Source organism: Phyllobates terribilis, unplaced genomic scaffold (genome assembly GCF_046119375.1).
Source record: "Phyllobates terribilis strain yellow unplaced genomic scaffold, ASM4611937v1 Scaffold_612__1_contigs__length_973912, whole genome shotgun sequence".
Lineage (NCBI taxonomy): Eukaryota > Metazoa > Chordata > Amphibia > Anura > Dendrobatidae > Phyllobates > Phyllobates terribilis.
In genome coordinates, this window is record NW_027363372.1 from 611670 (window position 1) to 623776 (window position 12107).

Consider the following 12107-nt stretch of genomic DNA (forward strand, 5'->3'; position numbering starts at 1 on the left):
AGTAAGCGCAGGGGGAGGGGGTATCTCACCCGGAGATCAGCAGTGAGCGCAGGGGGAGGGGGTATCTTACTCGGAGATGAGCTGTAAGTGCAGGGGGAGGCTGTGTCTCACCCGGAGATCAGCAGTGAGCGCAGGGGGAGGGGGTATCTCACTCGGAGATGAGCTGTGAGTGGAGGGGGAGGCTGTTTCTTACCCGGAGATCAGCAGTGAGCGCAGGGGGAGGGGGTATCACACCCGGAGATGATCTGTGAGTGCAGGGGGAGGGGGTATCTCACCCGGAGATCAGCAGTGAGCGCAGGGAGAGGGGGTATCTCACCCGGAGATGATCTGTGAGTGCAGGGAGAGGGGGTATCTCACCCGGAGACCAGCAGTGAGCACAGGGAAAGGGTTTATCTCACTCGGAGATGAGCTGTGAGGGCAGGGGAGTATCTCACTCGGAGATGAGCTGTGAGGGCAGGGGAGTATCTCACTGGGAGATGAGCTGTGAGGGCTAGGGAGTATCTCACTCGGAGAAGAGCTGTGAGGGCAGGGGAGTATCTCACTCGGAGATGAGCTGTGAGGGCAGGGGAGTATCTCACTCGGAGATGAGCTGTGAGGGCAGGGGAGTATCTCACTCGGAGATGAGCTGTGAGGGCAGGGAAGTATCTCGGAGATGAGCTGTGAGGGCAGGGGAGTATCACACTCGGAGATGAGCTGTGAGGGCAGGGGAGTATCTCACTCGGAGATGAGCTGTGAGGGCAGGGAAGTATCTCGGAGATGAGCTGTGAGGGCAGGGGAGTATCTCACTTAGAGATGAGCTGTGAGTGCAGGGGGAGGGGGTATCACACCCGGAGATGATGTGTGAGTGCAGGGGGAGGGGGTATCTCACCCGCAGATCAGCAGTGAGCGCAGGGAGAGGGGGTATCTCACCCGGAGATGATCTGTGAGTGCAGGGGGAGGGGGTATCTCACCCGGAGATCAGCAGTGAGCACAGGGAAAGGGTTTATCTCACTCGGAGATGAGCTGTGAGGGCAGGGGAGTATCTCACTCGGAGATGAGCTGTGAGGGCAGGGGAGTATCTCACTGGGAGATGAGCTGTGAAGGCTAGGGAGTATCTCACTCGGAGAAGAGCTGTGAGGGCAGGGGAGTATCTCACTCGGAGATGAGCTGTGAGGGCAGGGGAGTATCTCACTCGGAGATGAGCTGTGAGGGCAGGGGAGTATCTCACTCGGAGATGAGCTGTGAGGGCAGGGAAGTATCTCGGAGATGAGCTGTGAGGGCAGGGGAGTATCTCACTCGGAGATGAGCTGTGAGGGCAGGGGAGTATCTCACTCGGAGAAGAGCTGTGAGGGCAGGGAAGTATCTCACTCGAAGATGAGCTGTGAGGGCAGGGGAGTATCTCACTCGGAGATGAGCTGTGAGGGCAGGGGAGTATCTCACTCGAAGAGCTGTGAGGGCAGGGAAATATCTCACTCGGAGATGAGCTGTGAGGGCAGGGGAGTATCTCACTCGGAGATGAGCTGTGAGGGCAGGGAAGTATCTCGGAGATGAGCTGTGAGGGCAGGGGAGTATCTCACTCGGAGATGAGCTGTGAGGGCAGGGGAGTACCTCACTCGGAGATGAGCTGTGAGGGCAGGGGAATATCTCACTCGGAGATGATCTGTGAGTGCAGGGCGAGGGGGTATCTCACTCGGAGATGAACTGTGAGTGCAGGGGGAGTATCTCACCTAGAGATCAGCTGTGAGTACAGGGGGAGGGGGTATCTCACTCGGAGATGAGCTGTGAGTGCAGAGGGAGTATCTCACCTAGAGATCAGCAGTGAGTGCAGGGGGAGGGGGTATCTCACTTGGAGATGAGCTGTGAGTGCAGGGGGAGGCTGTGTCTCACCCGGAGATCAGCAGTGAGCGCAGGGAGAGGGGGGTATCTCACCCGGAGATGATCTGTGAGTGCAGGGGGAGGCTGTGTCTCACCCGGAGATCAGCAGTGAGCGCAGGGAGAAGGGGGTATCTCACTCGGATATGAGCTGTGAGTGCAGGGGGAGGCTGTGTCTCACCCGGAGATCAGCAGTGAGCGCAGGGGGAGGGGGTATCTCACTCGGAGATGAGCTGTGAGTGCAGGGGGAGGCTGTGTCTCACCCGGAGATCAGCAGTGAGCGCAGGGAGAGGGGGTATCTCACTCGGAGATGAGCTGTGAGTGCAGGGGCAGTATCTCACCCGGAAATCAGCAGTGAGCGCAGGGGGAGGGGGTATCTCACTCGGAGATGAGCTGTGAGTGCAGGGGGAGGCTGTGTCTCACACGGAGATCAGCAGTGAGCGGAGGGAGAGATGGGTATCTCACTCGGAGATGAGCTGTGAGTGCAGGGGGAGGGAGTATCTCACCCGGAGTTGAGCTGTGATTGCAGGGGGAGAATCTCACCTAGAGATCAGCTGTGAGTGCAGGGGGTGGGGGTATCTCACTCGGAGATGAGCTGTGAGTGCAGGGGGAGGCTGTGTCTCACCCGGAGATCAGCAGTGAGAGCAGGGAGAGGGGGATATCTCACTTGGAGATGAGCTGTGAGTGCAGGGGGAGGCTGTGTCTCACCCGGAGATCAGCAGTGAGCGCAGGGAGAGGGGGGTATCTCACCCGGAGATGATCTGTGAGTGCAGGGGGAGGCTGTGTCTCACCCGGAGATCAGCAGTGAGCGCAGGGAGAGGGGGGTATCTCACCCGGAGATGATCTGTGAGTCAGGGGGAGGCTGTGTCTCACCCGGAGATCAGCAGTGAGCGCAGGGAGAAGGGGGTATCTCACTCGGAGATGAGCTGTGAGTGCAGGGGGAGGCTGTGTCTCACCCGGAGATCAGCAGTGAGCGCAGGGGGAGGGGGTATCTCACTCGGAGATGAGCTGTGAGTGCAGGGGGAGGCTGTGTCTCACCCGGAGATCAGCAGTGAGCGCAGGAAGAGGGGGTATCTCACCCGGAGATGATCTGTGAATGCAGGGGGAGGCTGTGTCTCACCTGGAGATCAGCAGTGAGCGCAGGGAGAGGGGGTATCTCACCCGGAGATGATCTGTGAGTGCAGGGGGAGGGGGTATCTCACTCGGAGAAAAGCAGTGAGCGCAGGGGGAGGGGGTATCTCACTTGGAGATGAGCTGTGAGTGCAGGGGGAGTATCTCACCCGGAGATCAGCAGTGAGCGCAGGGGGAGGGGGTATCTCACTCGGAGATGAGCTGTGAGTGCAGGGGGAGGCTGTGTCTCACCCGGAGATCAGCAGTGAGCGCAGGGAGAGGGGGGTATCTCACTCGGAGATGAGCTGTGAGTGCAAGGGGAGGGGGTATCTCACCCGGAGATCAGCAGTGAGCGCAGGGAGAGGGGGATATCTCACTCGGAGATGAGCTGTGAGTGCAGGGAGAGGGGGTATCTCACCCAGAGATCAGCAGTGAGTGCAGGGGGAGGGGGTATCTCACCCGGAGATCAGCAGTGAGCGCAGGGGGAGGGGGTATCTTACTCGGAGATGAGCTGTGAGTGCAGGGGGAGGGGGTATCTCACCCGGAGATGATCTGTGAGTGCAGGGGGAGGCTGTGTCTCACCCGGAGATCAGCATTGAGCGCAGGGAGAAGGGGGTATCTCACTCGGAGATGAGCTGTGAGTGCAGGGGGAGGCTGTGTCTCACCCGGAGATCAGCAGTGAGCGCAGGGGGAGGGGATATCTCACTCGGAGATGAGCTGTGAGTGCAGGGGGAGGCTGTGTCTCACCCGGAGATCAGCAGTGAGCGCAGGGAGAGGGGGTATCTCACCCGGAGATGATCTGTGAGTGCAGGGGGAGGCTGTGTCTCACCCGGAGATCAGCAGTGAGCGCAGGGAGAGGGGGGTATCTCACCCGGAGATGATCTGTGAGTGCAGGGGGAGGCTGTGTCTCACCCGGAGATCAGCAGTGAGCGCAGGGAGAGGGGGTCTCTCACCCGGAGATGATCTGTGAGTGCAGGGGGAGGGGGTATCTCACTCGGAGATGAGCAGTGAGCGCAGGGGGAGGGGGTATCTCACTCGGAGATGAGCTGTGAGTGCAGGGGGAGTATCTCACCCGGAGATCAGCAGTGAGCGCAGGGGGAGGGGGTATCTCACTCGGAGATGAGCTGTGAGTGCAGGGGGAGTATCTCACCTGGAGATCAGCAGTGAGCGCAGGGGGAGGGGGTATCTCACTCGGAGATGAGCTGTGAGTGCAGGGGGAGGCTGTGTCTCACACGGAGATCAGCATTGAGAGCAGGGAGAGGGGGATATCTCACTTGGAGATGAGCTGTGAGTGCAGGGGGAGGCTGTGTCTCACCCGGAGATCAGCAGTGAGCGCAGGGAGAGGGGGGTATCTCACCCGGAGATGATCTGTGAGTGCAGGGGGAGGCTGTGTCTCACCCGGAGATCAGCAGTGAGCGCAGGGAGAGGGGGGTATCTCACCCGGAGATGATCTGTGAGTGCAGGGGGAGGCTGTGTCTCACCCGGAGATCAGCAGTGAGCGCAGGGAGAAGGGGGTATCTCACTCGGAGATGAGCTGTGAGTGCAGGGGGAGGCTGTGTCTCACCCGGAGATCAGCAGTGAGCGCAGGGGGAGGGGGTATCTCACTCGGAGATGAGCTGTGAGTGCAGGGGGAGGCTGTGTCTCACCCGGAGATCAGCAGTGAGCGCAGGAAGAGGGGGTATCTCACCCGGAGATGATCTGTGAATGCAGGGGGAGGCTGTGTCTCACCTGGAGATCAGCAGTGAGCGCAGGGAGAGGGGGTATCTCACCCGGAGATGATCTGTGAGTGCAGGGGGAGGGGGTATCTCACTCGGAGAAAAGCAGTGAGCGCAGGGGGAGGGGGTATCTCACTTGGAGATGAGCTGTGAGTGCAGGGGGAGTATCTCACCCGGAGATCAGCAGTGAGCGCAGGGGGAGGGGGTATCTCACTCGGAGATGAGCTGTGAGTGCAGGGGGAGGCTGTGTCTCACCCGGAGATCAGCAGTGAGCGCAGGGAGAGGGGGGTATCTCACTCGGAGATGAGCTGTGAGTGCAAGGGGAGGGGGTATCTCACCCGGAGATCAGCAGTGAGCGCAGGGAGAGGGGGATATCTCACTCGGAGATGAGCTGTGAGTGCAGGGAGAGGGGGTATCTCACCCAGAGATCAGCAGTGAGTGCAGGGGGAGGGGGTATCTCACCCGGAGATCAGCAGTGAGCGCAGGGGGAGGGGGTATCTTACTCGGAGATGAGCTGTGAGTGCAGGGGGAGGCTGTGTCTCACCCGGAGATCAGCAGTGAGCGCAGGGGGAGGGGGTATCTCACTCGGAGATGAGCTGTGAGTGCAGGGGGAGGCTGTTTCTTACCCGGAGATCAGCAGTGAGAGCAGGGGGAGGGGGTATCACACCCCGAGATGCTCTGTGAGTGCAGGGGGAGGGGGTATCTCACTCGGAGATGAGCTGTGAGTGCAGGGGGAGGCTGTTTCTTACCCGGAGATCAGCAGTGAGCGCAGGGGGAGGGGGTATCACACCCCGAGATGCTCTGTGAGTGCAGGGGGAGTATCTCACCCGGAGATCAGCAGTGAGCGCAGGGGGAGGGGGTATCTCACTCGGAGATGAGCTGTGAGTGCAGGGTGAGGGGGTATCTTACTCGGAGAAAAGCAGTGAGCGCAGGGGGAGGGGGGTATCTCACTCGGAGATGATCTGTGAGTGCCGGGGGAGGCTGTGTCTCACCCGGAGATCAGCAGTGAGCGCAGGGAGAGGGGGTATCTCACCCGGAGATGATCTGTGAGTGCAGGGGGAGGGGGTATCTCACTCGGAGAAAAGCAGTGAGCGCAGGGGGAGGGGGTATCTCACTTGGAGATGAGCTGTGAGTGCAGGGGGAGTATCTCACCCGGAGATCAGCAGTGAGCGCAGGGGGAGGGGGTATCTCACTCGGAGATGAGCTGTGAGTGCAGGGGGAGGCTGTGTCTCACCCGGAGATCAGCAGTGAGCGCAGGGAGAGGGGGGTATCTCACTCGGAGATGAGCTGTGAGTGCAAGAGGAGGGGGTATCTCACCCGGAGATCAGCAGTGAGCGCAGGGAGAGGGGGGTATCTCACTCGGAGATGAGCTGTGAGTGCAGGGAGAGGGGGTATCTCACCCAGAGATCAGCAGTGAGCGCAGGGGGAGGGGGTATCTCACCCGGAGATCAGCAGTGAGCGCAGGGGGAGGGGGTATCTTACTCGGAGATGAGCTGTGAGTGCAGGGGGAGGCTGTGTCTCACCCGGAGATCAGCAGTGAGCGCAGGAGGAGGGGGTATCTCACTCGGAGATGAGCTGTGAGTGCAGGAGGAGGCTGTTTCTTACCCGGAGATCAGCAGTGAGCGCATGGGGAGGGGGTATCACACCCGGAGATGATCTGTGAGTGCAGGGGGAGGGGGTATCTCACCCGGAGATCAGCAGTGAGCGCAGGGAGAGGGGGTATCTCACCCGGAGATGATCTGTGAGTGCAGGGGGAGGGGGTATCTCACCCGGAGATCAGCAGTGAGCACAGGGAAAGGGTTTATCTCACTCAGAGATGAGCTGTGAGGGCAGGGGAGTTTCTCACTCGGAGATGAGCTGTGAGGGCAGGGGAGTATCTCACTGGGAGATGAGCTGTGAGGGCTAGGGAGTATCTCACTCGGAGAAGAGCTGTGAGGGCAGGGGAGTATCTCACACGGAGGTGAGCTGTGAGTGCAGGGAGATGGGGGTGTCTCACCCGGAGATGATCTGTGAGTGCAGGGGGAGGGGGTATCTCACTCGGAGATGAACTGTGAGTGCAGGGGGAGTATCTCACCTAGAGATCAGCTGTGAGTACAGGGGGAGGGGGTATCTCACTCGGAGATGAGCTGTGAGTGCAGAGGGAGTATCTCACCTAGAGATCAGCAGTGAGTGCAGGGGGAGGGGGTATCTCACTTGGAGATGAGCTGTGAGTGCAGGGGGAGGCTGTGTCTCACCCGGAGATCAGCAGTGAGCGCAGGGGGAGGGGGTATCTCACTCGGAGATGAGCTGTGAGTGCAGGGGGAGGCTGTGTCTCACCCGGAGATCAGCAGTGAGCGCAGGGAGAGGGGGTATCTCACCCGGAGATGATCTGTGAGTGCAGGGGGAGGCTGTGTCTCACCCGGAGATCAGCAGTGAGCGCAGGGAGAGGGGGGTATCTCACCCGGAGATGATCTGTGAGTGCAGGGGGAGGCTGTGTCTCACCCGGAGATCAGCAGTGAGTGCAGGGAGAGGGGGTATCTCACCCGGAGATGATCTGTGAGTGCAGGGGGAGGGGGTATCTCACTCAGAGATCAGCAGTGAGCGCAGGGGGAGGGGGTATCTCACTCGGAGATGAGCTGTGAGTGCAGGGGGAGTATCTCACCCAGAGATCAGCAGTAAGCGCAGGGGGAGGGGGTATCTCACTCGGAGATGAGCTGTGAGTGCAGGGGGAGTATCTCACCCGGAGATCAGCAGTGAGCGCAGGGGGAGGGGGTATCTCACTCGGAGATGAGCTGTGAGTGCAGGGGGAGGCTGTGTCTCACACGGAGATCAGCAGTGAGCGCAGGGAGAGATGGGTATCTCACTCGGAGATGAGCTGTGAGTGCAGGGGGAGGCTGTGTCTCACCCGGAGATCAGCAGTGAGCGCAGGAAGAGGGGGTATCTCACGCGGAGATGATCTGTGAATGCAGGGGGAGGCTGTGTCTCACCCGGAGATCAGCAGTGAGCGCAGGGAGAGAGGGTATCTCACCCGGAGATGATCTGTGAGTGCAGGGGGAGGGGGTATCTCACTCGGATAAAAGCAGTGAGCGCAGGGGGAGGGGGTATCTCACTTGGAGATGAGCTGTGAGCGCAGGGGGAGTATCTCACCCGGAGATCAGCAGTGAGCGCAGGGGGAGGGGGTATCTCACTCGGAGATGAGCTGTGAGTGCAAGGGGAGGGGGTATCTCACCCGGAGATGAGCTGTGAGTGCAGGGGGAGAATCTCACCTAGAGATCAGCTGTGAGTGCAGGGGGTGGGGGTATCTCACTCGGAGATGAGCTGGGAGTGCAGGGGGAGTATCTCACCTAGAGATCAGCAGTGAGTGCAGGGGGAGGGGGTATCTCACTCGGAGATGAGCTGTGAGTGCAGGGGGAGGCTGTGTCTCACCCGGAGATCAGCAGTGAGAGCAGGGAGAGGGGGATATCTCACTTGGAGATGAGCTGTGAGTGCAGGGGGAGGCTGTTTCTCACCCGGAGATCAGCAGTGAGCGCAGGGAGAGGGGGGTATCTCACCCGGAGATGATCTGTGAGTGCAGGGGGAGGCTGTGTCTCACCCGGAGATCAGCAGTGAGCGCAGGGAGAGGGGGGTATCTCACCCGGAGATGATCTGTGAGTGCAGAGGGAGGCTGTGTCTCACCCGGAGATCAGCAGTGAGCGCAGGGAGAAGGGGGTATCTCACTCGGAGATGAGCTGTGAGTGCAGGGGGAGGCTGTGTCTCACCCGGAGATCAGCAGTGAGCGCAGGGGGAGGGGGTATCTCACTCGGAGATGAGCTGTGAGTGCAGGGGGAGGCTGTGTCTCACCCGGAGATCAGCAGTGAGCGCAGGAAGAGGGGGTATCTCACCCGGAGATGATCTGTGAATGCAGGGGGAGGCTGTGTCTCACCCGGAGATCAGCAGTGAGCGCAGGGAGAGGGGGTATATCACCCGGAGATGATCTGTGAGTGCAGGGGGAGGGGGTATCTCACTCGGAGAAAAGCAGTGAGCGCAGGGGGAGGGGGGTATCTCACTCGGAGATGATCTGTGAGTGCCGGGGGAGGCTGTGTCTCACCCGGAGATCAGCAGTGAGCGCAGGGAGAGGGGGTATCTCACCCGGAGATGATCTGTGAGTGCAGGGGGAGGGGGTATCTCACTCGGAGAAAAGCAGTGAGCGCAGGGGGAGGGGGTATCTCACTTGGAGATGAGCTGTGAGTGCAGGGGGAGTATCTCACCCGGAGATCAGCAGTGAGCGCAGGGGGAGGGGGAATCTCACTCGGAGATGAGCTGTGAGTGCAGGGGGAGGCTGTGTCTCACCCGGAGATCAGCAGTGAGCGCAGGGAGAGGGGGGTATCTCACTCGGAGAAAAGCAGTGAGCGCAGGGGGAGGGGGTATCTCACTTGGAGATGAGCTGTGAGTGCAGGGGGAGTATCTCACCCGGAGATCAGCAGTGAGCGCAGGGGGAGGGGGAATCTCACTCGGAGATGAGCTGTGAGTGCAGGGGGAGGCTGTGTCTCACCCGGAGATCAGCAGTGAGCGCAGGGAGAGGGGGGTATCTCACTTGGAGATGAGCTGTGAGCGCAGGGGGAGTATCTCACCCGGAGATCAGCAGTGAGCGCAGGGGGAGGGGGTATCTCACTCGGAGATGAGCTGTGAGTGCAAGGGGAGGGGGTATCTCACCCGGAGATGAGCTGTGAGTGCAGGGGGAGAATCTCACCTAGAGATCAGCTGTGAGTGCAGGGGGTGGGGGTATCTCACTCGGAGATGAGCTGGGAGTGCAGGGGGAGTATCTCACCTAGAGATCAGCAGTGAGTGCAGGGGGAGGGGGTATCTCACTCGGAGATGAGCTGTGAGTGCAGGGGGAGGCTGTGTCTCACCCGGAGATCAGCAGTGAGAGCAGGGAGAGGGGGATATCTCACTTGGAGATGATCTGTGAGTGCAGGGGGAGGCTGTGTCTCACCCGGAGATCAGCAGTGAGCGCAGGGAGAGGGGGGTATCTCACCCGGAGATGATCTGTGAGTGCAGAGGGAGGCTGTGTCTCACCCGGAGATCAGCAGTGAGCGCAGGGAGAAGGGGGTATCTCACTCGGAGATGAGCTGTGAGTGCAGGGGGAGGCTGTGTCTCACCCGGAGATCAGCAGTGAGCGCAGGGGGAGGGGGTATCTCACTCGGAGATGAGCTGTGAGTGCAGGGGGAGGCTGTGTCTCACCCGGAGATCAGCAGTGAGCGCAGGGAGAGGGGGTATCTCACCCGGAGATGATCTGTGAGTGCAGGGGGAGGGGGTATCTCACTCGGAGAAAAGCAGTGAGCGCAGGGGGAGGGGGGTATCTCACTCGGAGATGATCTGTGAGTGCCGGGGGAGGCTGTGTCTCACCCGGAGATCAGCAGTGAGCGCAGGGAGAGGGGGTATCTCACCCGGAGATGATCTGTGAGTGCAGGGGGAGGGGGTATCTCACTCGGAGAAAAGCAGTGAGCGCAGGGGGAGGGGGTATCTCACTTGGAGATGAGCTGTGAGTGCAGGGGGAGTATCTCACCCGGAGATCAGCAGTGAGCGCAGGGGGAGGGGGAATCTCACTCGGAGATGAGCTGTGAGTGCAGGGGGAGGCTGTGTCTCACCCGGAGATCAGCAGTGAGCGCAGGGAGAGGGGGGTATCTCACTCGGAGATGAGCTGTGAGTGCAAGGGGAGGGGGTATCTCACCCGGAGATCAGCAGTGAGCGCAGGGAGAGGGGGGTATCTCACTCGGAGATGAGCTGTGAGTGCAGGGAGAGGGGGTATCTCACCCAGAGATCACCAGTGAGCGCAGGGGGAGGGGGTATCTCACCCGGAGATCAGCAGTGAGCGCAGGGGGAGGGGGTATCTTACTCGGAGATGAGCTGTGAGTGCAGGGGGAGGCTGTGTCTCACCCGGAGATCAGCAGTGAGCGCAGGGAGAGGGGGGTATCTCACCCGGAGATGATCTGTGAGTGCAGGGGGAGGCTGTGTCTCACCCGGAGATCAGCAGTGAGTGCAGGGAGAGGGGGTATCTCACCCGGAGATGATCTGTGAGTGCAGGGGGAGGGGGTATCTCACTCAGAGATCAGCAGTGAGCGCAGGGGGAGGGGGTATCTCACTCGGAGATGAGCTGTGAGTGCAGGGGGAGTATCTCACCCAGAGATCAGCAGTAAGCGCAGGGGGAGGGGGTATCTCACTCGGAGATGAGCTGTGAGTGCAGGGGGAGTAGCTCACCCGGAGATCAGCAGTGAGCGCAGGGGGAGGGGGTATCTCACTCGGAGATGAGCTGTGAGTGCAGGGGGAGGCTGTGTCTCACACGGAGATCAGCAGTGAGCGCAGGGAGAGATGGGTATCTCACTCGGAGATGAGCTGTGAGTGCAGGGGGAGGCTGTGTCTCACCCGGAGATCAGCAGTGAGCGCAGGAAGAGGGGGTATCTCACGCGGAGATGATCTGTGAATGCAGGGGGAGGCTGTGTCTCACCCGGAGATCAGCAGTGAGCGCAGGGAGAGAGGGTATCTCACCCGGAGATGATCTGTGAGTGCAGGGGGAGGGGGTATCTCACTCGGATAAAAGCAGTGAGCGCAGGGGGAGGGGGTATCTCACTTGGAGATGAGCTGTGAGCGCAGGGGGAGTATCTCACCCGGAGATCAGCAGTGAGCGCAGGGGGAGGGGGTATCTCACTCGGAGATGAGCTGTGAGTGCAAGGGGAGGGGGTATCTCACCCGGAGATGAGCTGTGAGTGCAGGGGGAGAATCTCACCTAGAGATCAGCTGTGAGTGCAGGGGGTGGGGGTATCTCACTCGGAGATGAGCTGGGAGTGCAGGGGGAGTATCTCACCTAGAGATCAGCAGTGAGTGCAGGGGGAGGGGGTATCTCACTCGGAGATGAGCTGTGAGTGCAGGGGGAGGCTGTGTCTCACCCGGAGATCAGCAGTGAGAGCAGGGAGAGGGGGATATCTCACTTGGAGATGATCTGTGAGTGCAGGGGGAGGCTGTGTCTCACTCGGAGTTCAGCAGTGAGCGCAGGGAGAGGGGGGTATCTCACCCGGAGATGATCTGTGAGTGCAGAGGGAGGCTGTGTCTCACCCGGAGATCAGCAGTGAGCGCAGGGAGAAGGGGGTATCTCACTCGGAGATGAGCTGTGAGTGCAGGGGGAGGCTGTGTCTCACCCGGAGATCAGCAGTGAGCGCAGGGGGAGGGGGTATCTCACTCGGAGATGAGCTGTGAGTGCAGGGGGAGGCTGTGTCTCACCCGGAGATCAGCAGTGAGCGCAGGAAGAGGGGGTATCTCACCCGGAGATGATCTGTGAATGCAGAGGGAGGCTGTGTCTCACCCGGAGATCAGCAGTGAGCGCAGGGAGAGGGGGTATCTCACCCGGAGATGATCTGTGAGTGCAGGGGGAGGGGGTATCTCACTCGGAGAAAAGCAGTGAGCGCAGGGGGAGGGGGG